Raw genomic sequence first — 26,122 nt, 5'->3', positions numbered from 1 at the left:
TGGATAAACTAAATATTTTTACTGGATGAAAAACTTCTTTGAAGAAAAAAGACATGCATGTAAATTCCCAAATCGTTCTTAAGCAGTAAATCAAACATCACTCAAGATCAGATGTAGCCTTAGAGGCAGGCAGCTACCTATGCCAGAAAATCTCCTGGATGCATTTCTAAAAGTTTTGAGTGGTGAAGATAATCCTGAATGTAGAGGAAGAGTGGGAATGGGCTGGGCTCTTTTAGCACTCTGGGGGGAAACATCTACTTAGTATTTGTGTTCCAAATCAGACCTACTCAATTTATTATAAACATGGCTTACAGTACTTCTTTAAGGTGGAAAACTATGTTAACTAGTTTGAAACCTCCATGAATCAAATTTTCTTCATTGTCGTTATCTGGCAAGTTTTTCATTAGCCAATCAGACAGCTGGTTCATGGCAGGGATGTCCTCATGAGCTGCAGCTTGATATTGCTTTGTCCAGGTTGACCCCTAATGATATAAAAAAAAACATTATAGAGCTGGAAGTGGAGTGTAATATCTAGCAATCCTAAAATTAAAACAAAATTCAATTATATCAAATTTGGCTTTATATTTCATAAATGCTCAAGACAAATGGCTGTGATACATAGGCCTAAAAACTAAACATTTAAGTCTCTTCCACTGAGTTCCATTTTACTTACCTACCCATATTTTTATTAGGAAGAAAAAAATCCTGGCTCAGGATTCAAAAGATATGCGTTCTAGTCTTTACTTAGCAACTATTTTGTGGAAGAAGAAAAAAAGAATGCACAGAAACACACATGTATACACACAAATAAAAAGGCATAGAAAATTACTGGAACAGTCACAAGAAACAAGTAATACCTGAAAAGGGGAATATGGGGGCTAGAAGAAGGGAGATTTTTACTTTTCATTTTAATACCATTTTAATACCTAATGATACCAAAATTTAAAAAAAAAAGAGTACGTCTGCAACTCACCTAGCATGGGACCTGGCATATAGTGAGTATTCTCTAAACCTTAGTTCCCTCTTCTCTCCCCTCAAACCCCTCAAAAAGACATACAAAGAGAACAGTCCCGTACATATCTGGTTTTGCTGTTCCTTTGATTTGAAATGCTCATCTTTCCCCTATTGCTCTAGATTTTATCCTTTCTTAAACATACAGTATAAGACGTATCTCTCCCAGGAAGCTTTCTCCACCCAGTAATAGGACATTCTGATACTTATCCTCTCAATGGAATATCTCTCATGATGAGTAGCTGCTCGGTACAATTTACTACTAGATTATATACTCTCTTATAGCATTTTCATGTTTTGTATAAATGAGATTCATGTGGTATAGTCTCAAAAATGACCCTAAGTTCCTTTAAAGAAGAAGTTACTTCAATTTTCTTGATATTTAACACAGTACTCAGAGTGTATTAAACACATAGTCATGCTTAAGAAATGTTAACCTAACTTAAAAAGGGAAGATTGTATAGAAAATATATTGGTAAATTAAATGAAGAGGCTGAAACACCTTTAAATTTGCATTCATTTATATGCTGTTACAGAAGCTTTTGCTTAACAAAATCTAATCTAAAAATATAAAATTATTTTGTGTTCAAAACAAGTCTATCAGAAGGCTGATATTAAGTTATAGTCAAGTTTCAGAAAAGGATAAAATAATAGGTTTTCATTTTGACTAATGTTTATTACTTCTAAGAACTTGAGAAAAGGAGCTCTTTATGTGGTGTATTACCTGTCTTCTGCAGTGCGCAGCCCCGCTGCTGAATCCTTCCATCTGCAAAGACTCCACACTCGAGGAAGGTAACCGAGCCAAGGTTTCCATCATGAACACACACAGGGCTGAGCGTTCTGCTGGGCCACCTCCAGGAATTGTGAAATCACGAAAGACTCAACCCTATGGAAGCAATTACAACAGATAATTTAAAACAAAGTAAATCTTTTTCATACCAATTATTTGCTGTGTCATCATCCCCTATTGTCTATAAAAAAAATCAGGATAACAGTTTTGCAACCCAAACCAATTCTTTGTAGAATATGCTAGAAAAACATTCATTTATGAAACATGTTTAATTTGAGTATATATGCCAAAAGAAAAATGTAAGGGTGTCCCAAGATGAACTTAAGGGACAAAAAATACACTCGTTACATTTTATAAAAAGAAATTTTTGAACAATTTGAATTTATTGTTGTTCTTAATAGATTTTGTATTTGTAATAGTTTTTCTTTCCCCTGTACCATCTAGACCATCTGGTTATTGCCATTACATATAGCTATTTACTGACACCTAGAGGAAATTTTAAGAATGTTCCAATGACCGAAGCACTGCTGCAGTAGAATAAAGGCTTGGGAACAGGGAATCCAATTGAAAACAAAGCTTTCTGGACTTCAAATTATCAATCAAAATAGAAGGATGGATTATTAAAAATCAGGACACAAATTTAGTAACTACTTGTGAGCTAACATTAAGGCTAGAAATCAATTTTAAAACAATAGCAACAAATAATCCAGAGGATAAAAATTTCCTTACTATTTTCCTTAAACATAGTCTTAGTTCAATCATTACAGTTATAAATTAGGCCAGCACTAAAACGTTAGTAATTAGATTAAAAGGAAAAGTACATGTATGGGGCTTACTCCTGGCTCTGGTAATATGAAGGCAACATTCCCTGATCACAATATTTCACAGACCTCATCATAAAACATGTCTTTGTTCTCAGCAACTTCCTGCTCACTGGCTCACTCTTGCTCATTCCTTCTCTTTCTCATGTCTCCAGGGACTCAGGCAAGTCTCTATCTTAACACTCTAGGCATAAGCAGTTACAGGGTGCTGGGGAGGCCAGTGGGTGCTGGGAGAAGGGAAAAGTACCCACTCCTTCTGGAGGTCAAAGTAGGTACTTGTTTCCAAGGCAGGGGTAGGGGGATCCTTACCGGTACTCAGGGCTGCTGTGGAGCATAGGATAACTATTGGGAAAGGAGGCAATGAGAGGCAAGCTGGTACTGAAGGAGGAGCCCAAATAAGGATGAAAAGAAAAGGGTCTCTTTAACCAGGATGACCTCAGATCTATCACTCAGGACCCAAGGACACAGTGTAAGCAGAGCTGTGATGTCAACTCATCTGCATGCAGACTGTCCTTGCCCCAGACTCAGGCAGTGGTGGCAGATCACTTCTCAAGAGAAGAAACCATGCTTACTTTGATAGCAGGGATAAAGCAGCAGCTGCTCCAAATAACTACAGCAGGGGAGTGACTAAACCTGTGACCAAGGTGAGAAAAGCCAGAAGTACCAACAACTGTAGAAAGAAAATAACCATCCTGGTGCTGAGAAATGGGGGTGGGGGTGGGTGGGGGTGAGGACAAAAGGGTAAGGGAGTTATAAAGGGGATGGCAGTGTGGGAACATTGCTTTTTTCAATGCAAACTTGGGAAAAATGAGGGGAGTTGAAATGAAACCCATGCTCCAGATCCTTGGGCTGAGAGCATCATATTATGTTCTGAAGTCTCCTGGTGGTATATTATCAAGAGGGGAGACAAATAGAACTGTCTGTTTATAGGGACATGAGTCTCTGGGTACAGGCGGGGATTCTTCAGCCACACCATGTTGAGGCTTAATAAAAGTTACCCAAGTTTTGATCTCAAGCATCCAAGTTATTCATGTTTCTGGGAATGTGATATGGGACCAAGAAAGTCAGAACTTGGTGTTTTATATTATTGTGATATTAAGCCCATCCCTCAATGGCCCCTCTCTAGTCAGCCAGGCCTGAGCAGTATCTGTTATACATGATAATAATAATAATACCCTAAAAATGCACAGTGCTCTTAGTGTTCTCCAGGACTTTGATTTCTGTCCTCTCTCTTCTCTTCTCTAAAAATCCATAGATAATATCTGTTTTCTGAAAACTGAGACTCATTTTTTAGCAAAAATCTTTTCTAATTCTCACTAAGTCAAATATTCAGAGACTATTATAAAATATTCAAATATTCCTTTTTATCACCAAAAGATCAAGGGATTGTCATAGCAAATCTATTAAAATAATTCAGTGAGTAGACATTGTATAAGTTATAATAATAGGCTTTTAATAATGTCCAAACACTATAAATGAGTGGCACTAAAAATATTCACCACATGACTGCATTCCTAGCCAACTGTACAGAAAAGAATAAAATCCACAGGAGAATTGCATGTTGCTCAAGATTAATAGCCTAAGATAGTGCTAGATTTCAACCCCAACTCTTTTGTAAAACAGAAAGGAATACAATTCAAGGGAAATTTCAACCTAAGAAATAAAATGCATTTTCTACTATTTAATAGTCCAAGATGACTTTTAAAAGCAATTAAAATTTTTTGTGTGTATTAAAAGCATTGTCTATCAACAAATAATTTATTGCTGCATTTCTGTACCATACCTTACAGGCTTTAGGAAGAAGTGAACCAGGTGGGTTTTTTTAGTACATATGCTTGAAAGCCCTTCTGGAGATAAAAGGTTGGATAGGACTGTCTTGATCTAGATTAAAAAAAAACAATCAATTATAAACATATATTTTCATTCTTCCCCAAATCCCACTGAAATATCAGAAGAAACACAAAATGAAAATAATCCATCTCAATGCTGGAAAATCAAGAGAGGTGCTCCCAGCAGCTCAGAACAAGTTTTAAGAGGCTATAAGCAGAGAGCAACACAGAGGCAACTGGAGAATCAGTAGGTTACACGGGTAGAAGAGAGGACCTCACTCCTTGCCTGCAAACCATGTTTTTCAGAAGTACCCTGAGAACAACGTCTACATTTTTTTTCTTGATGAATCTACCTTTAATAAATCAATAAAGAACTGTCAGTAAACTTTATATGCCTACAGGGCCAGTGCCAAGGAAGCAAGGAGGAGGCCAGCAAACTTTGAGACAACAACTAGCATGGCAGCAGTTGAAGGCTGCCTCCTCCTCCACCTGGGTGGCTTCAACAGGCTACTGTCCTTCATTTTTTTGCTGTTGTTGTTAAATTTTTATTAAGGTATGATTGATATACAGTTTTATGAAGGTTTCACATGAAAAAACAATGTGGTTACCACATCCACCCACACTATCAAGTCCCCGCCCATACCCCAATGCAGTCACTGTCCATCAGTGCAGCAAGTTGTCAGGATCCACTATGTGCCTTCTCTGTAATACACTCTTCTCCCCGTGATCCCCCACACCAGGTGTACTAAACATAATACCCCTCAGTCCCCTTCTCCCTCCCTCCCCACTCACCCTCCCACACCCGTCCCATTCGGTAACCACTAGTTCATTCTTGGAGTCTATGAGTCTGCTGCCATTTTGTTCCTTCAGTTTTGCCTCATTGTTATACTCCACAAATGAGGGAAATCATTTGGCATTTGTCTTTCTCCCCCTGGCTTATTTCACTGAGCATAATGTCCTCCAGCTCCATCCATGTTGTTGCAAATGGTAGGATTTGTTTCTTTCTTATGGCTAAATAGTATTCCATTGTGTATATGTACCACATCTTCTTTATCCATTCATCTACTGATGGACACTTAGGTTGCTTCCATATCTTGGCTATTATAAAAAGTGCTGCGATGAACATAGTGGTGCATATGTCTTTTTGAATCTGAGAAGTTGTATTCTTTGGATATATTCCAAGAAGTGGGATTCTGGGGTCAAATGGTATTTCTATTTTTAGTTTTCGAGGAACCTCCATATTGCTTTCCACAATGGTTGAACTAGCTTACATTCCCACCAGCAGTGCAGGAGGGTTCCCCTTTCTCCACAACCTCGCCAACATTTGTTGTTCTTAGGTCTTTTCGATGCTGGCCATCCTTACTGGTGTGAGGTGATATCTCATTGTGGTTTTAATTTGCATTTCCCTGATGATTAGTGATGTGGAGCATCTTTTCATGTGCCTGTTGGCCACCTGAATTTCTTCTTTGGAGAACCGTCTCTTCATATCCTCTGCCCATTTGTTAATCGGGTTATTTGCTTTTTGGGTGCTGAGGTGTGTAAGTTCTTTATATATTTTGGATGTTAACCCCTTGTCGGATATGTTATTTACAAATATATTCTCAACAATGTCTACATTTAAGTAAACAATGTCTACGAGAAGAGATTTTAGGTGATCAGAAAATTGATTAAAGGATGCTGGGTCAGCTGGTGTCCCCTCATTTGCTATTGGAGAGATCACCCTCAGATGTGTCACCAAGGATAGCAGCCAATACAGCTCCCTACAAGGGGGGAATTCTCCTAAGCTCGGTCACAGATTGGACGTGTAGGTCAGGGAAGGACAAAGATGCCCCAGGTAACTCACAGACACCAAGGCACTGACTTTCTCTGCCAGGAACAGAAAATCTCTTATGGACTAAGGAAATACACCCCAGCTACCAAAACTATTCACTCTACACCATAATTTACAATATGGACAGTTTAGAGTTACCCAATTTTTGAAGAATCCAACAACATGAAAGAGAAGTCTTAACTAAATAAAGAGAAGGATCAATACCTGAGGTAATGGATAATAAGGGAAAGTGAAAAAAAAGTCTTTGAAGTTTCTCCCTAGGCCTCTAACCGCCATCTGCAAAGAACACGAGCAGTCTGGACTGAATGTAGGAGCAGCTCCAGTCCAGACCCATCTTCCCCAGTGAGAACATCAAAGAGCACTGATGTTGGCACCATCTAATCCTGTGTGGGTGCCTTTTAGCATAGGAAAGTAGAGATCATTGCCAATGGCTAGAAAATGGGACAACCTCAACTTGTCTTTCTTGACATGAGATAATGTATCTGTGATGAGTCAGAGTCAAGTTGCAATGTACCTTATAAAAACATTTCTTAAATGTCAAAAGCTGACTGGATGCATTTTTTATGATGCAGTCATATATAAAGCAGTGGCCTTTCAAGATGGTAAATGACACAGATGAAATATAAAGGAAAAACTAAAAGATTCTCATTGAAGACCATATGACTCAGCAATTCCATTCCTACCTATTTATCCAAGAGAACTGAAAACATGTTTACACAAAATCCTGTACATTAATGTTCACAGCAGCACTACTCACAACAGCCAAAAAGTGGGAACACCCAAATGTCTACCAAGAAATGAATGGCACAGCCACACAGTGGACTATTAATCACCCACAAAAAGAATGAAGTCTGATACATGCTACAACATGGATGGTCTTTGAAAAACATGGATGCTAAATGAAAAAAGCCAGTCACAGAAGGCCACATATTATATAATTCTACTTCTATAAAATACCCAGAATATGTATATTAATAGTTACAGAAAATAGACTTGTGGCTACTAAGGTATGGAGGCAAAGGCCAATTGAGAAGCAAGGGTTTCTCTTTGGCGGGATGAAATAGTCTGTAATTAGATAGTGGTGATGGTTGCATAACATTGTGAATATATTAAAACTCACTAAATTGTATACTTTAAAATAGTTAAAAATTAGAATTTATGTAACATGGATTTTATTTCAAATCAAATAAAACAAAACCACTAAACTAAAAGCTTCTATTCTGAATAAGTACCTACCATGGTTCTAACAAAGACCAAAAAAAAAAAGCAGAAGCCCAGCTTGGGAAGAGCATCATCAACACTGTGAACACAGTACAAGCTACTGGGACCTGGAACCACTGATGTTATCAATATCACAAGAATCACCCACGAGTCAATGGTTATAATTCCTGTTCAGGCCTTCGACAGACATCTGGTGCTGAAAGAAATATGTTGATCTATAACCAAAGAGATGCCACTCTTGATTTGTCTAACCTTACTTAACAAAGATAGAATTTTTGCATTTAAGTGTGCAGTTACTAAAATGCACTTGGTTGGAGAAGACTGACTAGACAATCTAACAAGGCCCTAATAGCTCACCATCATATAGAAGTATATGAAGACAGGAAATACAGTGTGCCAGCAAGGCAGCACTGTTTCTACAGAGAAGTCCTCAGAGTAATCTATGCAGCAGTCTAGGATCTACTCTATGCCTCCAGCATCCTGTTGGTCACAGCTCAGGTATGAAGGAATGGGACAATGGGTGAGTAGGTACCACCCTGGACTAGAAACTTCATCTCCACAGAAACCATTACCTCTAGTAGCAGTCTGCTGGGCACAGCTTCCAGGGCACCAGTCAGGGTCAGGACCAGTTGCAAGAGCTCACTACACTTAGGGAAGCCCAAAGCAAGTATCCTACTAGATACTAAATGTTGCCTAGAAATGTAGCTGACATGCCACCTTTACCACATTGCCAGAGTAACGGAGCTAGAAAGTTAATTTGTCCATAGAGAAGGAGAACAAGTTTTCTTACCCCTCTTGTCACGTTATGCTAGACAAGTCCCAGACCCATGACATTGTCCTTGTGGGTGGTCTATCTACATCTCCAAGCTTCAGAAATTTAGAAATTCCTACAAGATTTTTTTCAACAGCAAGAAATTTTTAAAAAGCACCATTCCTGATAAGGGTGTCATTTATGTTTACAGCTATATAGGTAACCATCTTGTTCCTATCTGCAGATGTATTTTGAAAATATTGAGAATTTGCTGCTCTTTGATAGCACTCCTTTTTCTTTGGTATTGAACCCAATGGAGGAGTCATTACTATTATGATCAAGTCATGACTACTCTGATCATACCAAGCAGACTGAGACCTTCACCTGGTAAGTAAGCAATGACAAAGGTTAACCAGTGTGGCAAGTTTGAATTCACAGCATACCTTCTGCATCCTTTGGATTTCCAACAAACTGGAGTAACTTTTGATACTGATGCCAATAGCATCTCAAATGTACACTGCAGATAAAAGATCAAGAGACGAGAAGATTCAGAAACAAATGTCATGGTGTTTGAGCATGGAAAACACTGATATGTTTTAGACCAGTGATATGGTTCCAGAAACTCAACAGTGCAAAGCTGGATATAAGAATCAGAAAGGCAAATTATCTCCTAAGAATTTGCTCTTATCCTACGTATTCAACAATAGGCCACAGGAGACATGTCAAAGCAGAATCGAAGATGAAGTCAAACAGAAGATTCTTGCCAAATGTAATGGAGTCTTCAAATGTAGTTTGAAAAGTGCAAATGAATCTTCAAAGCTCAGAATCGATTACTGAGAAGGAAGAATTTGACATCAGCAGACAGAACCGGAGAGGGTCCAAAACTCCATTACTATCATAGTGCCCCAGAGAGCAGGCAACATGCTAAGTGCTTTGCTGAGGTCTCCTTGGGAGTGGTGGCTCACCCATCTACAGATGCCTCTCCTGGAACCATGACTGCAGAAATAGGCTAAGCAGACAAAAACAAACACAGACAGTCCACACAGTCATGAGGTTTGAGGAAGCCTAATTTGTAGGAAGTCAGTTTTGTGACAGTTTTAAAAAATTATATTTGAGCTGCTATTTATTACTAGACATACTTTACTGTATACAGGGAATGTGAATAATACAATTTCACTTTATCCATATGATAAATAAATGGAAAGTGCTATTCATGTCAGAGAACAGAGCTACTTTATACTGGGATCATTTGGAGAAAAAAAGAAAAAAGTGAGCCCACTGCATTGAGTTTAAGACTGCCCCTCCCCAGTCCCACACACCTGCCCTTTCCTATTTCCCCTCATTTATATAGCACTGCTGTCTTGATACCACTAAGAATGGTCTTGTTATGCTCTTTATCTCTGTTTAAGTCATTAACAGAAGACAAGTCCCAGATTTCCATGTCCCAACTTGTCTGCTGCATCCTAATTCCCATAGGGTCCTGCATAGTTCCTATTTTGTCTTGCTCCTCCACTCCATGCCCTACCCACAAATCCTGACAATTTTCCACTGTGCCCTGGAATTCATTGTTTTTCCATAGCATCATCAAATATGGCTTCAATCTCTTCTCTGCAAGGGCTCTTCACCTCCTTGCTCTAGCCAAAACCTCAATGTCCCAAGAGGACCCTTGTCGCGCGCCTCGTCCTCGCCGGCAAGAACAGCACGCAACAACAGCAGGATTCTTCTGCAGAAAGCTTTAATCTTCAGCTCTTTTGTGATACAATCATCAGGGGAAGGACCCAAAGGGAAAGACTGGGCTAGCTATATAGTTCTAATGCTCCAAGCTGATTGCGCGCTGTCTGTGATGCTTCATTAGCATAGCTGTTACGATACGCCAATTGGCTAGTAGGTGAAGGTCTAATTAGCATGTGGTATGCGGCCAGGAAGTGGCGGGATTATCCAGAAGTAGTCTTTGTTTTGCCTACAACTTTTTCTCAAGCTGGGCGCCATCTTTGGGTGTGGTGGGTATGGCTACCAACAGACCCTGTTTCCTCTACAGGTCTCTTTGGTGGTAGATGTTTTCCCCACATCACTCATCCAGTGGGTCTGGAGATAGAATCTGTGTCCTTGAGGCTCATTGTCGCTTCTAGACTCTTTGCTCTCCCTCCGTGTAAACCCATCTCCCTTAGCTCTGAGTCTTATGTCATGAGACTCCACCGCCCTCTACCCTGCTTGTTGCAGTCACCTACGAACTCCTAGAATACTCCACCTCACTGCCTAAGAATTTAGCTCGATTCACTATTACTCTTATTAATATTACTCCTATCCTAACTATTAATCAAAATCCACAGAGATGTTCATGCTAACACTCAGGGCTGTCAGTTTCTTTCATTCTTCTCCTCTGGTGATATTTTCCTTTATATTACCTAAGCCACTCATTCTAAGGGACATACCTTACACCTTATCAATATCACTAACTCAAGCACTGCATAATCCTACATTTTAAGCATTTCTATCTCTGACCATAATCTATCTTTCCACTCACTCCCACTAGTACCTCAATTCGAACAATCCTTCAATCCTGGGAACTACTGTCCATTGATCATACCATCTTTTCACAGCCTTTCAGCTCCTCCCTCCCCCAACCATGTCCTTCCTTAATTAGCTTAAATCTGATGGTCAGTTGCATAACCACTCCCTTGAATACATCTGCAATACACTTACCCTCTCTCACTTCATATTATCTGCCTGGCTTCCCCCATCCTGGCTGAATCCAACTCTGCCTATATTCACATAACTGAATGTAGTGGGAGAGAGACACACACAGACATGATAATTGTTTTAGGTTGGGTTCCCTAGAAGCAAATCCTGAAAGTTCAATTTGTGTGCAAGTGACCTACTAAGGAAACGCTTCAGAAGCCAATAGGGAACTGGGAGAAGCAGGTCAGGAAGGGGAGAAAGTCAGTCAAGAATATGATGAGACGGGGTCCTTTAGAGCACAGCTCCAGACAGATCTCACCGTGGAGAGAGGACTCTTACACCTGAGAGTTGTCTTACCTCTGAAGCAAGGAAAATGGGAATTTTATACTCTTCAATCCAACAGTCAGTGAGTAAGGACAAAGGAGGCTCTGGTAGACCAAGGGCAGGCTAAAAAAGAGCCACAGGTGCTGTCTTTGGAAGCAAAAGCCACCAAACCAAATATATGGAAACAGTAAAAAAGGATCCAAGAGAATCTGGACAAAGTATCAATAATATCTACTAGAAGAACTATTGTTGCTTCAAATTCATGACCATAAACCTTAAAGTGGATCCTACCTGACATCATAATGCATTTCCTTAGCCTGTTCATTCTCCCATGCTCTCGGTCAACTATTTCACAATTTCTCCTCTCTGTTCAAATCTCTAACACCATCTCTCCCATCTTCACTCTCAGCTGATTACCTACTTTCCAATGTCACTGAGAAAATAGCAATTAGATGAGAACTTCCACAAGTTTATACTACCTTATCTACTGTAAATAAACATCTGTACCCATATAACTCTATCCACACTGCAGTTTGTACAAGAATGATCACATTCCTAAGGACAATACCTTCTCTTCTGACTAGATCCCAGCTTACTCTTGTCTACACAAGGACTTTATTCCAGCCCTCTCTCCTGCACAAATTTTTCTTTCCATTCTGGATCACTGCCATCAGTGCTGCTATTTTTTCTTTTAAAGACTTCTCTTGATCCCATTTCCCTCTTTACTTAAAACATTTATTCCCCGTCTTAGACAAACTCAAGAGTTGATTACAGTCCCTGCTTCAGTCCCTCTCCTATTTTCTTTTAGATCCATTTCAATCAAGCTTTACTTCCTATCTTTCTAACTACTTTTTCAAGGTCACTAATACTGCTGTGATATCAAACCATGGTTTTCCCCCACCTCTCTGGCCTCTCCTTCTGAGACTTGTGTGCAGGCTCCCCCTTAATTCTTCAACTTCTTAACATTGGGGTGCTTGGGACTAAGTCCCCAGACTTCTCTTTCTTTATGTAGATTTTCTAGATAAGTTCTACATTGCTACGGCTTTAATACCTTCTCTATGTGAATGACTCCCAAATGTATATGTTTAGTCCAGACCTCTGTCCTGATCTCCAGACTCTTACATCCAAATGTTTACCATACACACCCGTTTAGATGTCTACAAGGCATCTTGAATATTCTCCCTTAAATCTGCTTCTTTATAATCAACTCTATTTCATTTCACAATACTCCGTTTTTCCAGTTACTGTCTTGCCAATGGGTTTCAGCCCCAGGCAAGTTCACTATGGATTCAATGTGACCAAAGAAAATGACAGCAAACATTCTTTGGAGTGAAAGGGTTTATTACCTGGCTTGTTCTCCTGGTGGTAGGTTGACCACTAGCGTCTCTGCCTCCACCCAGAGCACTGGGCCGAGCTCTCTATATAGCGCAATAATAGCTTACTGCCTAAAGGTGTGGAAGCAGTAGCCTAGCCAACAGCCCCGTTACATCATCAGGTGGTTTAAGTTCAGTGATGATCCTGGCCATAGGAACCCCAACTTCCTCACAGTTACCAAGACAAAAATGGAACACTATTTGTTTCTTCTCTTCTTTTTCTTTCATATCCCACATCTGATCAGTCAGTAAATCCTCCAAAATAAATCCAGAATATGACCACTTCAGACCTATTCTACATTACTGTACCAGTCCACACCAATCTCTCTCTGCTGGATCACTACAATACACTCCAAACTGGTCTTTTTGCTTTTGCCCTCTTTATTCAAACAAAACAGGCAAAGAGTTCTGTTTAAAAAGACAAATCATATTCCTCCTTCACGTAAAAACCCCCTCTCCCCCCATCTCAACTCGAAGTAGAGACCAAAGTCCTTATAATGACCAACAGGGCCCCTGGTGCCCTTCCTCACACTACTCCAAATGACTTTTATTCCCCCTACACACTGAGCACACTCCCCCTTCAGAGCCTTTGCTCTTGTTGTTCCCTCTGCCTGGAAAATTCTTCTCCCAGATAGCTGCTTGGCTCACATCCTCATCTTCTTCAAGTCTTTGCTAAATGTCACCTTTTCAGTAAGGTGTTCCTGTTTCCTTCCCCTAAACATTTCTATTTTCCTTTATTTCTCTCCATAATACATATCACCTTCTCCTACATTGTAAAATTTAGAAAGTAATTCTATTGTCTGTCCTCTCCAAATAGAATGAATGGCAGGGCCAAGAAGGCAAGATTTTTTTGTTTGTTATATCCCTGGTGGTTGAAGCAGTGCCAGGCACATATTAGGCACTTAGCTGCAAATCACAGGTTTTGTTGTATCAAGCTATATACAATGCTTTCATTTATTAATTCTAAATATTTTGTATTTCTAATATGATTTCATTTTTACAAATTCTAAGAAAAAATTTAACACAGATAAAAAAGAATGTTTACAGAATCTGAAAAGCATAAAGAACAGTAATACTACACCCATGTTCTTACTACCCAGTTTAAGAAAGACTATCTCTCTGAAGCCCTCTGGGTGCCCCACCCCTCAGAGTAACTACTGTCCTGATTTTTAACGTCATCATTCCCTTGAAGTTTATCTCCTTAAACAATATACTGCTTATTTGTCTATTTAAAATATTCTGTGTTGTTGTGTATAGTTGCAGCTCAATTATTTTTGCTGCTGTACAGTATTCCATCATACAGATATACTGCAATTCATTCATCCATTCCACTATTGATGAACATTGTTGTTTCGTGGATTTTTGCTATTACAAATAGTGCAATGAACATTTTTGTAGATTACCTCCTGATGCCCTAACCACCTTCATAAGATCATGCTAAATCATTTTCAAAGGTGGCTGTACTAGTATTTATACTCCCACCAATAGTGTCTATGAGTCCCTACTGCTGCATATCTTGACCAATGCTTCACATTGCCTTTTTTTGTAAAGTCAATATGGTGATGTGAAATAATATCTCATTTTAATTTGCATTTCCCCAGTTACTACAGTGTATTGAAGTTGAGCATCTTCAAATCTCTTACCCATTTTTCTGTTGGGCTATTATAGTTCTTTATATGTTCTACATATTAATTTTTTATCCATTATATACTGTGCAAATATATTCTTTTGTAATATCACTTTCTTTAAGGAGTCTTTCACTGAAAATTTACCAGTTTTTTCCTTTTTGGTGTGTGCTTTTGTCCTTTTAAAGATTTTCTTGGTATTGAGACAGGATTAAAGATGGTGGCGTGAGAGGTAAGACAGAGACCTCCTCCTGAAACCACATATAATACGAAAATATAATTTAATACAACTAATCCTGAAAGAGCAGCAGGAAAGAAGGCTGCACCAGATTGCATACACCTGGAGAACAGAGCAGACCTCATGGAACAGGGTAACGTACCAAAGCTGTGACTGGCGGGGCCCAAGCCCTTCCCCCAACCTCCATCACAGCGGGGAGGAAGAGAAACAGAACAGGGAGGGAGTGGAGGCCTGGGACTGCTAAACACATAGCCCTACAGATCTGCTGTGGGAGCATGAACCTACATTGCATGGTGCTCTGGTGATTTAGTGAGGTTGGAAAGCTAAATAATACCTGGAGAGACAAAGATTCCAGCTGCTTGTGGAAAACAGGGATCATATCTGGCTGATCTGGGTGGGCAGTCTGAGAGACTTCCTAAAAGAGAGAGGGCTGCTAAAAGGGGCAAGGATTGCAAAGAGCTTACTGCTCAGGAGAAAGGACAGGTAGACAAAATTGTCCAGGTGCACTCTGACCAGCAGGTTGGGAGCTTAAACGACCTTCAGGTGCTCCATCCCCCTGGCTGGCTATGCAGCTCCGGGGCCCCCCACCATGATATGCAGCCTGCTGTGTCCCCCCACCCCCCTCTCCCGCTAGCCTGCACCTGGCTCAGGCTCACAAACCAGCAACCCCTGCCCTGGACTTAGGCCAGCCAGAGGGAAGCCCCGCCTATGGCAGCTACAGACACAAAGCATAGAGGCTTACACTTGTGCGGTCAGCCCACTGGTTCTGGCAGTGGAGACAGGCATAGCAGTGGGGGAAGTAGGAAATAGCTCTTTCCTCCCCTGAAGCACCAACACCACTCTGCTGCGACCCCCGACATTGCTCCAGGGGCTGAACATCTCCAGTGAGTAGAGCTTCTGGGCACTAGAGGGCACCACAGACAAATTATGAAATTTCAAAGGAACCTGGTTCAAAGCAAATGCAATGAAACAGAAGGGCCTCAAACCCAGAATACTTTATCTGGCAAGATTATCATTTAAATTTGAAGGAGCGATTAAACAATTTCCAGATAAGGAAAAGCTGAGAGAGTTTAGCCACCAAAAACCATCTCTACAGTATATTTTTGAGGGACTGCTATAGATGGAAGTATTTCTAAGGTTAAATAGCTGTCACCAGAGATAATAAAAAGGGATTGACAAGGAGTACAGAATATACACCTAATATATAAAGAATGGAGGAGAAAGAAAAGTAGGGGGAAAAAAAGAACCTTTAGATAGTGTTTGTAAGAGCATACTAATTGAGTTAAGTTAGGTAAAGGAAGTTACACTTGAACTTTTGGTAACCACGAATCTAAAGCCTGCAATGGCAATAAGTACACACCTATGGATAATCACCCTAAATGTATATGGTCTGAATGAACCAAACAAAAGACATAGAGTCACTGAATGGATAAAAAAACAAGACCCAACTATATGCTGCCTACAAGAGACTCACTTAAAACCCAAAGACATACAGAGAATGAAAGTGAAGGAATGGGAAAAGATATTTCATGCAACTAATAAGGAGAAAAAAGCAGGTGTTGCAGTACTTTTATCAGACAAAATAGATTTCAAAACAAAGAAAGTCACAAGAGACAAGGACATTATGTAATGATAAAGGGGTCAATCCAACAAGATGATATAACCATTATAAATATCTTTGCAGCCAACACAGGAGCACTTACATATGTGAACCAAATACTAACAGAATTAAAAGGAGAAATAGAATGTAATACATTCATTCTAGGAGACTTCAACACTCCACTCACTCCAAGGGACAGATCCACAAGACAGAAAATAAGTAAGGACACAGAGGCACTGAACAGCACATTAGAACAGATGGACCTAACAGACATCTATAGAACTCTACACCCAAAAGAAGCAGGATACACATTCTTCTCAAGTACACACAGAACATTTTCCAGAATAGACCACATACTAGGCTACAAAAAGAGCCTCAGTAAATTCAAAAAGATTGAAATTGTACCAACTTCTCAAATCACAAGGGTGCAAAATTAGAAATAAACTGCACAAAGAAAACAAAAAGGCTCACAAACACATAGACACTTAACAACATGCTCCTAAATAATCAATGGATCAATGACCAAATTACAACTGAGATCAAGCAATGTATAGAGACAAATGACAACAACAGCACAATGTCCCAACTTCTGTGGTATGCAACAAAGGCAGTTCTAAGAGAGAAGTATATACCAATCCAGGCCTATTTAAAGAAGGAAGAACAATCCCAAATGAATAGTCTAAATTCACAATTATTGAAACTGGAAAAAGAATAAGTGAGGCCCAAAGTCAGCAGAAGGAGGGACATAATAAAGATCAGAGAAGAAAAAACAAAATTGAAAAGAATAAAACAATAGAAAAAAAAAACAATGAAACCAAAAGCTGGTTCTTTGAGAAAATAAACAAAATAGATAAACCCTAGCCAGACTTATTAAGAGAAAAAGAGAATCTACACACATAAAAACAATCACAAATGAGAAAGGAAAAATCATGATGGACACCACAGAAATACAAAGAATTATGAGAGAATACTATGAAAATCGATACGCTAACAAACTGGATGACCTTGAAGAAATGGACAACTTTCTAGAAAAATACAAACTTCCAAGGCTGACCCAGGAAGAAACAGAAAATCTAAACAGACCACTTACCAGCAACGATATTTATCAGTAATCAAAAACCTAGCCAAGAACAAAACTGCCGGACCAGTTGAATTCACTGCTGAATTTTATCAGACATACAGAGAAGACATAATACCCATTCTCCTTAAAGTTTTCCAAAAAATAGAGGAGGAGGTAATACTTGAAAACTCATTCTATGAAGCCAGCATCACTCTAATACCAAAACCACGCAAAGACACAACAAAAAAAGAAAACTACAGAGCAATATCCCTGATGAACATAGATGCAAAAATACTGAACAAAACATTAGCAAACCGAAATCAAAAATACATCAAGAGGATCATACACCATGATCAAGTGGGATGCATCTCAGGGATGCAACGATGGTACAACATTAAAAAATCCATCAACATCACCCACCACATCAACAAAAAAGGACATGATCATTTCCTTAGATGCTGAAGAAGCATTTAACAAAATTCAACATCCATTCGTCATAAAAACTCTCAACAAAATGGGTATAGATGGCAAGTACCTCAACATAATAAAGGCCATTTATGACAAACCTACACCCAACATCATACTTAAGAGTGAGAAGCTAAAAACTTTTCCTTTAAGATCGGGAACAAGACAAGGATGCCCACTCCCCCCACTTTTATTCAACATAGTACTGAAGGTCCTAGCCACAGCAATCAGACAACACAAAGAAGTAAAAGGCATCCAGATTGGCAAGGAATAAGTCAAACTGTCTCTGTTTGCAGATGACATGATATTGCATATAAAAAACCCTGAAGAATCCACTCCAAAACTACTTGATCTAATATTTGACTTCAGCAAAGTTGCAGGATTCAAAATTAATACACAGAAATCTGTTGCATTCCTATACACTAACAATGAATAAGCAGAAAGAGAAATCAGGAAAACAATTCCATTCACAATTGCATCAAAAAGAATAAAATACCTAGGAATAAACCTAACCAAGGAACTGAAAGACCTATACCCTGAAAACTACAAGACACTCTTAAGAGAAATTAAAGAGGATACTAATAAACAGAAATTCATCCCATGCTCTTTGGTAGGAAGAATTAACATTGTTAAAATGGCCATCCTGCCTAAAGCAATCTATAGATTCAATGCAATCCTTATCACAATACCAACAGCATTCTTCAACGAACTGGAACAAATAGTTCTAAAATTCATATGGAGCCACAAAGGACCCCAAATAGCCAAAGCAATCCTGAGAAGGAAGAATAAAGCAGGGGGGATCTCACTCCCCAACTTCAAGCTCTACTACAAAGCCACAGTAATCAAGACAATTTGGTACTGGCACAAGAACAGACTCATAGACCAGTGGAACAGAATAGAGAGTCCAGATATTAACCCAAACATATATGGTCAGTTAATATATGATACAATAAAGGAGCCATGGACATACAATGGGGAAATGACAGCTTCTTCAACAGCTGGTGTTGGCAAAACTGGTCAGCTACATGTAAGAGAATGAAACTGGATTATTGTCTAACTCCATACACAAAAGTAAACTTAAAATGGATCAAAAACCTGAATTAAAGTCATGAAATCATGAAACTCTTAGAAGAAAATATAGGCAAAACTCTCTTGAATATAAACATGAGCAACTTCATGAACATATCTCCATGGGCAAGGGAAATGAAAGCAAAAATGAACAAGTGGGAGTATATCAAACTAAAAAGCTTCTGTACAGCAAAGTTATAGGATACAGTAGAACAAAAAGGCATCCTACAGTATGGGAGAATATATTCATAAATAGCATATCCAATAAGGGGTTGACATCCAAAATACGCAAAGAGCTCATCCACCTCAACAAACTAAAAGCAAATAACCCAATAAAAAAATGGGCAGAACAGACTTATCAAGAAAAAAAGAGAGTCTACACACATAAACACAATCACAAATGAGAAAGGAAAAATCACTACGGACACCACAGAAATACAAAAAATTATTAGAGAATACTATGAAAAATTATATGCTAACAAACTGGATAACCTAGAAGAAGTGAACAACTTTCTAGAAAAATACAACCTTCCAAAGCTGACCAAGAAAGAAACAGAAAATCCGAATAGACCAATTACCAGCAATGAAATCGAACTGGTAATCAAAAACCTACCTAAGAACAAAACTCCTGGTCCAGATGGCTTCACTGCTGACTTTTATCAAACATTTAGTGAAGACCTAATATCCATTCTCCTTAAAGTTTTCCAAAAAATAGAAGAGGAGGGAATACTTCAAAACTCATTCTATGAGGCAGCATCACTCTAACACCAAAACCAGGCAAAGACACCACAAAAAAAGAAAATTACAGACCAATATTCCTGAAGAACATAGATGCAAAAATACTCAACAAAATATTAGCAAACCGAATTCAAAAATACATCAAAAAGATCATCCATCATGATCAAGTGGGATTTATGCCAGGGATGCAAGGATGGTACAAAATTCAAAAATCCATCAACATCATCCACCACATCAACAAAAAGAAGGACAAAAACCACATGATCATCTCCATAGATGCTGAAAAAGCATTTGACAAAATTCAACATCCATTCATCATAAAAACCCTCAACAAAATGGGTACAGAGGGCAAGTACCTCAACATAATAAAGGCCATATATGATAAACCCACAGCCAACATCATACTGAACAGTGAGAAGCTAAAAGCTTTTCCTTTAAGATCGGGAACAAGACAAGGATGCCCACTCTGCCCACTTCTATTCAACATAGTACTGGAGGTCCTAGAAACGGCAATCAGACAACACAAAGAAATAAAAGGCATCCAGATTGGCAAGGAAGAAGTTAAACTGTCCCTGTTTGTAGATGACATGATATTGTACATAAAAACCCTAAAGAATCCACTCCAAAACTACTAGATCTAATATCTGAATTCAGAAATCTGTGGCATTCCTATACACAATGAACTAGCAGAAAGAAAAATCAGGAAAACAATTCCATTCACAATTGCATCAAAAAGAATAAAATACTTAGGCATAAACCTAACCAAGAAAGTGAAAGACCTATACTCTGAAAACTACAAGACACTCATGAGAGAAATTAAAGAAGATACCAATAAATGGAAACACAGTCCATGCTCATGGATAGGAAGAATCAATATTGTCAAAATGGCTATCCTGCCTAAAGCAATCTATAGATTCAATGCAATTCCTATCAAAATACCAACAGCATTCTTTAACGAACTAGAGAAAATCATCCTAAATTCATATGGAACCACAAAAGACCTCAAATAGCCAAAGCAATCCTGAGAAGGAAGAATAAAGCAGGGGGAATTATGCTCTCCAACTTCAAGCTCTACTATAAAGCCACAGTAATCAAAACAATTTGGTACTGGCACAAGAACAGACCCATAGACCAATGGAACAGACTAGAGATATAAACCCAACCATATATGGTCAATTAATATATGATAAAGGACCCATGGATATACAATGGGGAAATGACAGCCTCTTCAACAACTGGTGTTGGAAGACTTGTCAGCTACATGCAAGAGAATGAAACTGGATTATTGTTTAACGCCATACACAAAAGTAAACTTTAAATGGATTAAAGACTTCAATGTAAGTCATGAAACCATAAAACTCTTAGAAGACAACATAGACAAACATCTCCTGAATATAAGCATGAGCAACTTCTTCCTGAACCCTTCTCCTCGAGAAAGGGAAACAAAAGCAAAAATGAACTCATGGGACTACATCATACTTAAAAGTTTTTGTATGGCAAAGGACATCATCAACAAAACAAAAAGTCATCCTACAGTATGGGAGAATATATTTGTAAATGACATATGTGACAAGAGGTTAACATCCAAAATATATAAAGAACTTACACACATCAACACCCAAAAAGCAAATAACCCAATTAACAAAGGCGCAGAGGATATGAAGAGACGGTTTTCCAAAGAAGAAATTCAGATGGCCAACAGACACATGAAAAGACGCTCCACATCACTAATCATCAGGGAAATGCAAATTAAAACCACAATGAGATATCACCTCACACCAGTAAGGATGGCCAGCATCGAAAAGACTAAGAACAACAAATGTTGGCGAGGTTGTGGAGAAAGGGGAACCCTCCTGCACTGCTGGTGGGAATGTAAGCTAGTTCAACCATTGTGGAAAGCAATATGGAGGTTCCTCGAAAACTAAAAATAGAAATACCATTTGACCCCAAAATCCCACTTCTTGGAATATACCCAAAGAATACAACTTCTCAGATTCAAAAAGACATATGCACTGCCATGTTCATCACAGCGCTTTTTATAATAGCCAAGATATGGAAGCAACCTAAGTGTCCATCTGTAGATGAACGGATAAAGAAGATGTGGTACATATACACAATGGAATACTATTCAGCCATAAGAAAGAAACAAATCCTACCATTTGCAACAACATGGATGGAGCTGGAGGACATTATGCTCAGTGAAATAAGCCAGGGGGAGAAAGACAAATGCCAAATGATTTCCCTCATTTGTGGAGTATAACAATGAAGCAAAACTGAAGGAACAAAATGGCAGCAGACCCAGAGACTCCAAGAATGAACTAGTGGTTACCGAAAGGGAGGGGTGTGGAAGGGTGGGTGGGGAGGGAGGGAGAAGGGGACTGAGGGGTATTATGTTTAGTAAACATGGTGTGGGGGATCACAGGGAGAACAGTGTATCACACAGAAGGGACATAGTGGATGTCTGGCAACTTGCTGCACTGATGGACAGTGACTGCATTGGGGTGTGGGTGGGGACTTGATAATATGGGTAAATGTAGTAACCACATTGTTTTTTCATGTGAAACCTTCATAAGAGTGTATATCAATTATACCTTAATAAATTTCTTTTTTTTAATGGGCAGAGGATCTGAACTGACACTTCTGCAAAGAATAAATTCAGATGGCCAACAGACACATGAAAAGATGCTCCACATTGCTAATCATCAGAGAAATGCAAATCAAAACCACAATGAGATATCACCTCACAACAGTAAGGATGGCCACCATCCAAAAGATAAACAACAACAAGTGTTGGCGAGGATGTGGAGAATGGGGAACCCTCCTACACTGCTGGTGATAACGTAAATTAGTTCAACCTTTGTGGAAAGTAGTATGGAAGTTCCTCAAAAAACTCAAAATAGAAATACCACTTGACCCAGGAATTCCACTCCTAGGAATTTACCCTAAGAATGCAGCACCCCAGTTTGAAAAAGACATATGCACCCCTATGTTTATCACAGCACTATTTACAATAGCCAAGAAATGGAAACAACCTAAGTGTCCATCAGTAGATGAATGGATAAAGAAGATGTGGTACATATACACAATGGAATATTATTCAGTCATAAGTAAAGAAAACAAGTCCTACCATTTGCAACAACATGGATGGAGCTAGAGGGTATTATGCTCAGTGAAATAAGCCAGGCAGAGAAAGACAAGTATCAAATGATTTCACTCATCTGTGGAATATAAGAACAAAGCAAAACTGAGGGAACAAAACAGCAGCAGAATCACAGAACCCAAGAATGGACTAACAGTTACCAAAGGGAAAGGGGCTGGGGAGAATGGGTGGGAAGGGACGGATAAGGGGAAAAAGGGGCATTATGATTACTACACCTAATGTAGGGGTGGGGCATGGGGAAGGCAGTACAGCACTGAGAAGACAAGTAGTGAAAATAAATAAAGACTTTGGGTCATTAAAAAAAAAAAGTTGTATTGAGTCACTGACATTTATTTCAAGCTTCCTTTAAACAAAGATGATGCCACCAGTGTCTGAAAATTCACAAAATAAAAAAATAAAGAATAGATCCCTAAAAAAAAAAGATTTTCTTGCCTACTGAGAAGTCATAAAGTTCATCTCCTGTATGTTTTCCAAATGTTTATAACTTAGCTTTTAACATTCAAGTCTATAATATACCTAGAACTGAGTAAGGTAAAGAAAGGGTCTAATTTCAGTTTTTTCATACAGCAACATTTATCTCTGTACAATTTATTGCAAATTCCTCCCCCTATCCCACACATTGATTCTCAGTGCCAGCACTGTCATATATCAATGTTCTATCTGTATTTATTGGTCTAGCTCTGCATATGATCATGCCATCTTAATTCAAATTCACCACTTTGCCTGTTTGTAGTATTTTTGCTATTTTTAGCTCTCTGCTCTTGCACACAAATTTATTTGTTTGTTTGTTTGTTTTTACTAAGGCATCATTGATGTACACTCTTATGAAGGTTTCACAAGAAAAACAATGTGGTTACTACATTTGCCCCCACCATCAAGTCCCCCCCCATACCCCACTGCAGTCACTGTCCATCAGTGTAGTAAGATTGCACATAAAATTTAGGAGTAATTTTTCAAATTAGAGGAAAAAATTAAGATTTTATTGCCATTGCAATGAATCTATAGGTCAGTGGAGGAAAAAAATTTACAATATTGAGTTTTCCTATTTGTGGACGTGGTATCTCCCAATTTATTTCTTTTTAAGGTCCTAGTGAAGCTTCATAATTTTCTCTACAAAGTCTCTACATATTTTGTTAGATTAGTAGTTAGACAATTTAATTTTTGCTGCTCTTATTAATTGTATCTTTTTGAAAACTACATTTTAACTGTTGCTAAAGATAAATTGTCCATTAAAGAAATGCAATTGACTTTTGCATATTGAACTTTGATAAAGTATTATGTGTAGATTATTGACTCTAATTTGTGAATCAGTTACTAAACATTTATTTGTTAGCTTTCTTCAGTTGATCTCTAAATTTTTGGCATTTATACTGTATTCTGAAAATGTATTTTAATATTGACACATTAGAATTTTTGAAACTTCCTTTTAGGCCTACCATGTCTTCAATTTCTGTAAATTTTTTATGAAATAAAAATAAATGTTTATTCTCTGCAGCACAGTTCTGTACCTATATACTATTTATGCCACAACTAATTATCAAACAAATTATCAAGCAGAATTTCGGCTTATTTAACATTCAACTTAATTCAGAATTAAATATCTTTCAGTTAGATGATCTCCAACAACTCTAGCAGATAAATGTTACTATCTTCATTTTGCCACAAGAGGACTCAATGCTCAAACAGGTTAAATAGCTTGTCCAGATTCCCACAACAAACTAACTCAACAGTTGAAATTTGAACTTTGATCTTTGTGTTAGTTTGTTTACAACACAAGGTATCAAGGCTAGAAACGTCAGTTATTTTTTATTCCACCTTTTCCTTCATCTCCCAATATCTATTGGGACATGGTGCCTTTAAATTCAATGCCCAAACTCTCTGATCCATCTTTTTTAACACATTTTTATTTCCACTGAACTCAATAGCCAAGAAATATAAATACCAGTGGTAAACTATTGGTATACGGTCTTGTTACAATGTTTAAGCTCTTTCACGTATACTACTTCATTCAATTATCAGGTTACTCAGACGGTACAGGTATTTATTACGAGTCAGGAAATGAGTTCTTACAGAGTTTATACAACATATTTAAATTCCCATCCAGTAAGGGTCAGATCTAATTTCCTAATGGGACTGTTTCTACAGCTCTGTTTATCAAAACAGTATATTTAGAATAAAGTTTATTTTAAAACTCATTTTACTATGAAACATCAGATTAGAGCCAGATTCACGACGGAGAACATTACTCTCAGCCAAGTCATCCAGTTCCATTCCTTCACTTAAAGAACTAAAGGCCAAAGTGGTGCTGCGATTTGCTAGGTGGAAAAGCAAGCATTAGAATTGGGATCCCCCAGCTGGTGCCACTAACAGCCTCCGAGAATATAGACAGTTATAACAGAATTACATCTGATATAAAGGGGAAAAAAAAGAGCTAAGGGCTAAAGAACAAAAGTTGAAAGAAGGCCCCTTTATATCCCACAGAGCTTCCAAACTTAAATTGCCCCAGTGAATCCTAGAGACACATAACTTCACCCTTTAGCAAGGATTCCTTCTCATAGTTGGAACCGTGAACGTAATTGTGCTTCCTTGCCCTTGAATGAGAAATAACCCAGAACAGAATTCAGAGGATCCTTGATGGCAGCTCCTGCAGGCAGAGTGCGTCACTGCAGGAAAAGAAACCGGGATGGGGGCAACAGGCAACCCACCCAAGACCAATAGAAGAAAAGCACAACGTACAGATTTGTATTTTGCTGGATACCTATACTGGGCAACGGTCAGCTTCGCCTCGCGCTCTGCTCCAAAGCCAGGCAAGTTCTGTTTTCGGTAGGCCTCCAGGGACCTCTGTCGAACTTGTGCTGGGGTTGCACTTCGACCATCTGGCGTTCATAGGAGGCACCAGCCTTGATGATTGTCTCTGCTGCTGCAAGCAGCACAAACGCAGAAACCACACACGTCCCAGGCTCGGACACCTGTGCTGCGGGAGCTCCACTCAGTAGTTTGGAGGCACTGTACTGACGTGTCCCGACCGAGACCGCCAAGCGACGCCAGCCAATCACACACTTCCTGGGCGCCGTTGCTGAGCAACAGCGGCTGGCATTTTAGGCTCCAGTCGAGAAATGGCAGAAAGGCTTCGTGTGGGTTCGGATTTAAAATTTCAGTTGGCTTCAGATTTGGATGACTCCGTTTTAAAGAAAGCACAGCCACTTTAGTCACTACGGGCAAGTAAGAACGCGGGGGCCTCTTTCACCTCCAAAGTTAAAGCACTGGCTGCCGAAAGAGCTATTGGGTCCGGTTCAGAAAAGGGCCCGTCGGGACCTCGAGCCCAAGAATAAAAGATCCTTGCGTTTCTGCCAGCCGCCGGTTTGGAATGGCAACATCGCTGGCCGCAGGCTCTGGACATATGACCCCCCGCCCTGTTGCGGCCTGGTCTCTTTGGAGCCGGGGAAGAAGGGAGTCAAAAGGGGCGAGATTTTTCTGAGGGGGAACGTTAACTGCAAAGCACCGGAAGCGGTACCTTGGGAGGTCCGCGGGAGTGGCG

The 26,122-nt window shown here is 39.1% G+C and overlaps 1 long non-coding RNA gene across 1 annotated transcript; it reads right to left on the bottom strand.

The window, feature by feature from the left end:
• On the bottom strand, positions 1-25,458 carry LOC130683018 (uncharacterized). The gene is made up of 4 exons (XR_008996569.1): positions 25,321-25,458; positions 4,406-4,503; positions 1,736-1,897; positions 1-482 (listed from the first exon to the last, which is right to left on the bottom strand). It is a non-coding gene; the product is annotated as an uncharacterized LOC130683018 (long non-coding RNA).
• Positions 25,459-26,122: the final 664 nt, after the last annotated feature.

Source organism: Manis pentadactyla, chromosome 1, assembly GCF_030020395.1.
Source record: "Manis pentadactyla isolate mManPen7 chromosome 1, mManPen7.hap1, whole genome shotgun sequence".
NCBI classification, from domain to species: domain Eukaryota; kingdom Metazoa; phylum Chordata; class Mammalia; order Pholidota; family Manidae; genus Manis; species Manis pentadactyla.
The sequence above is the reverse complement of the archived record's forward strand: the minus strand, read 5'-3'. Positions and strand labels throughout refer to the sequence as shown.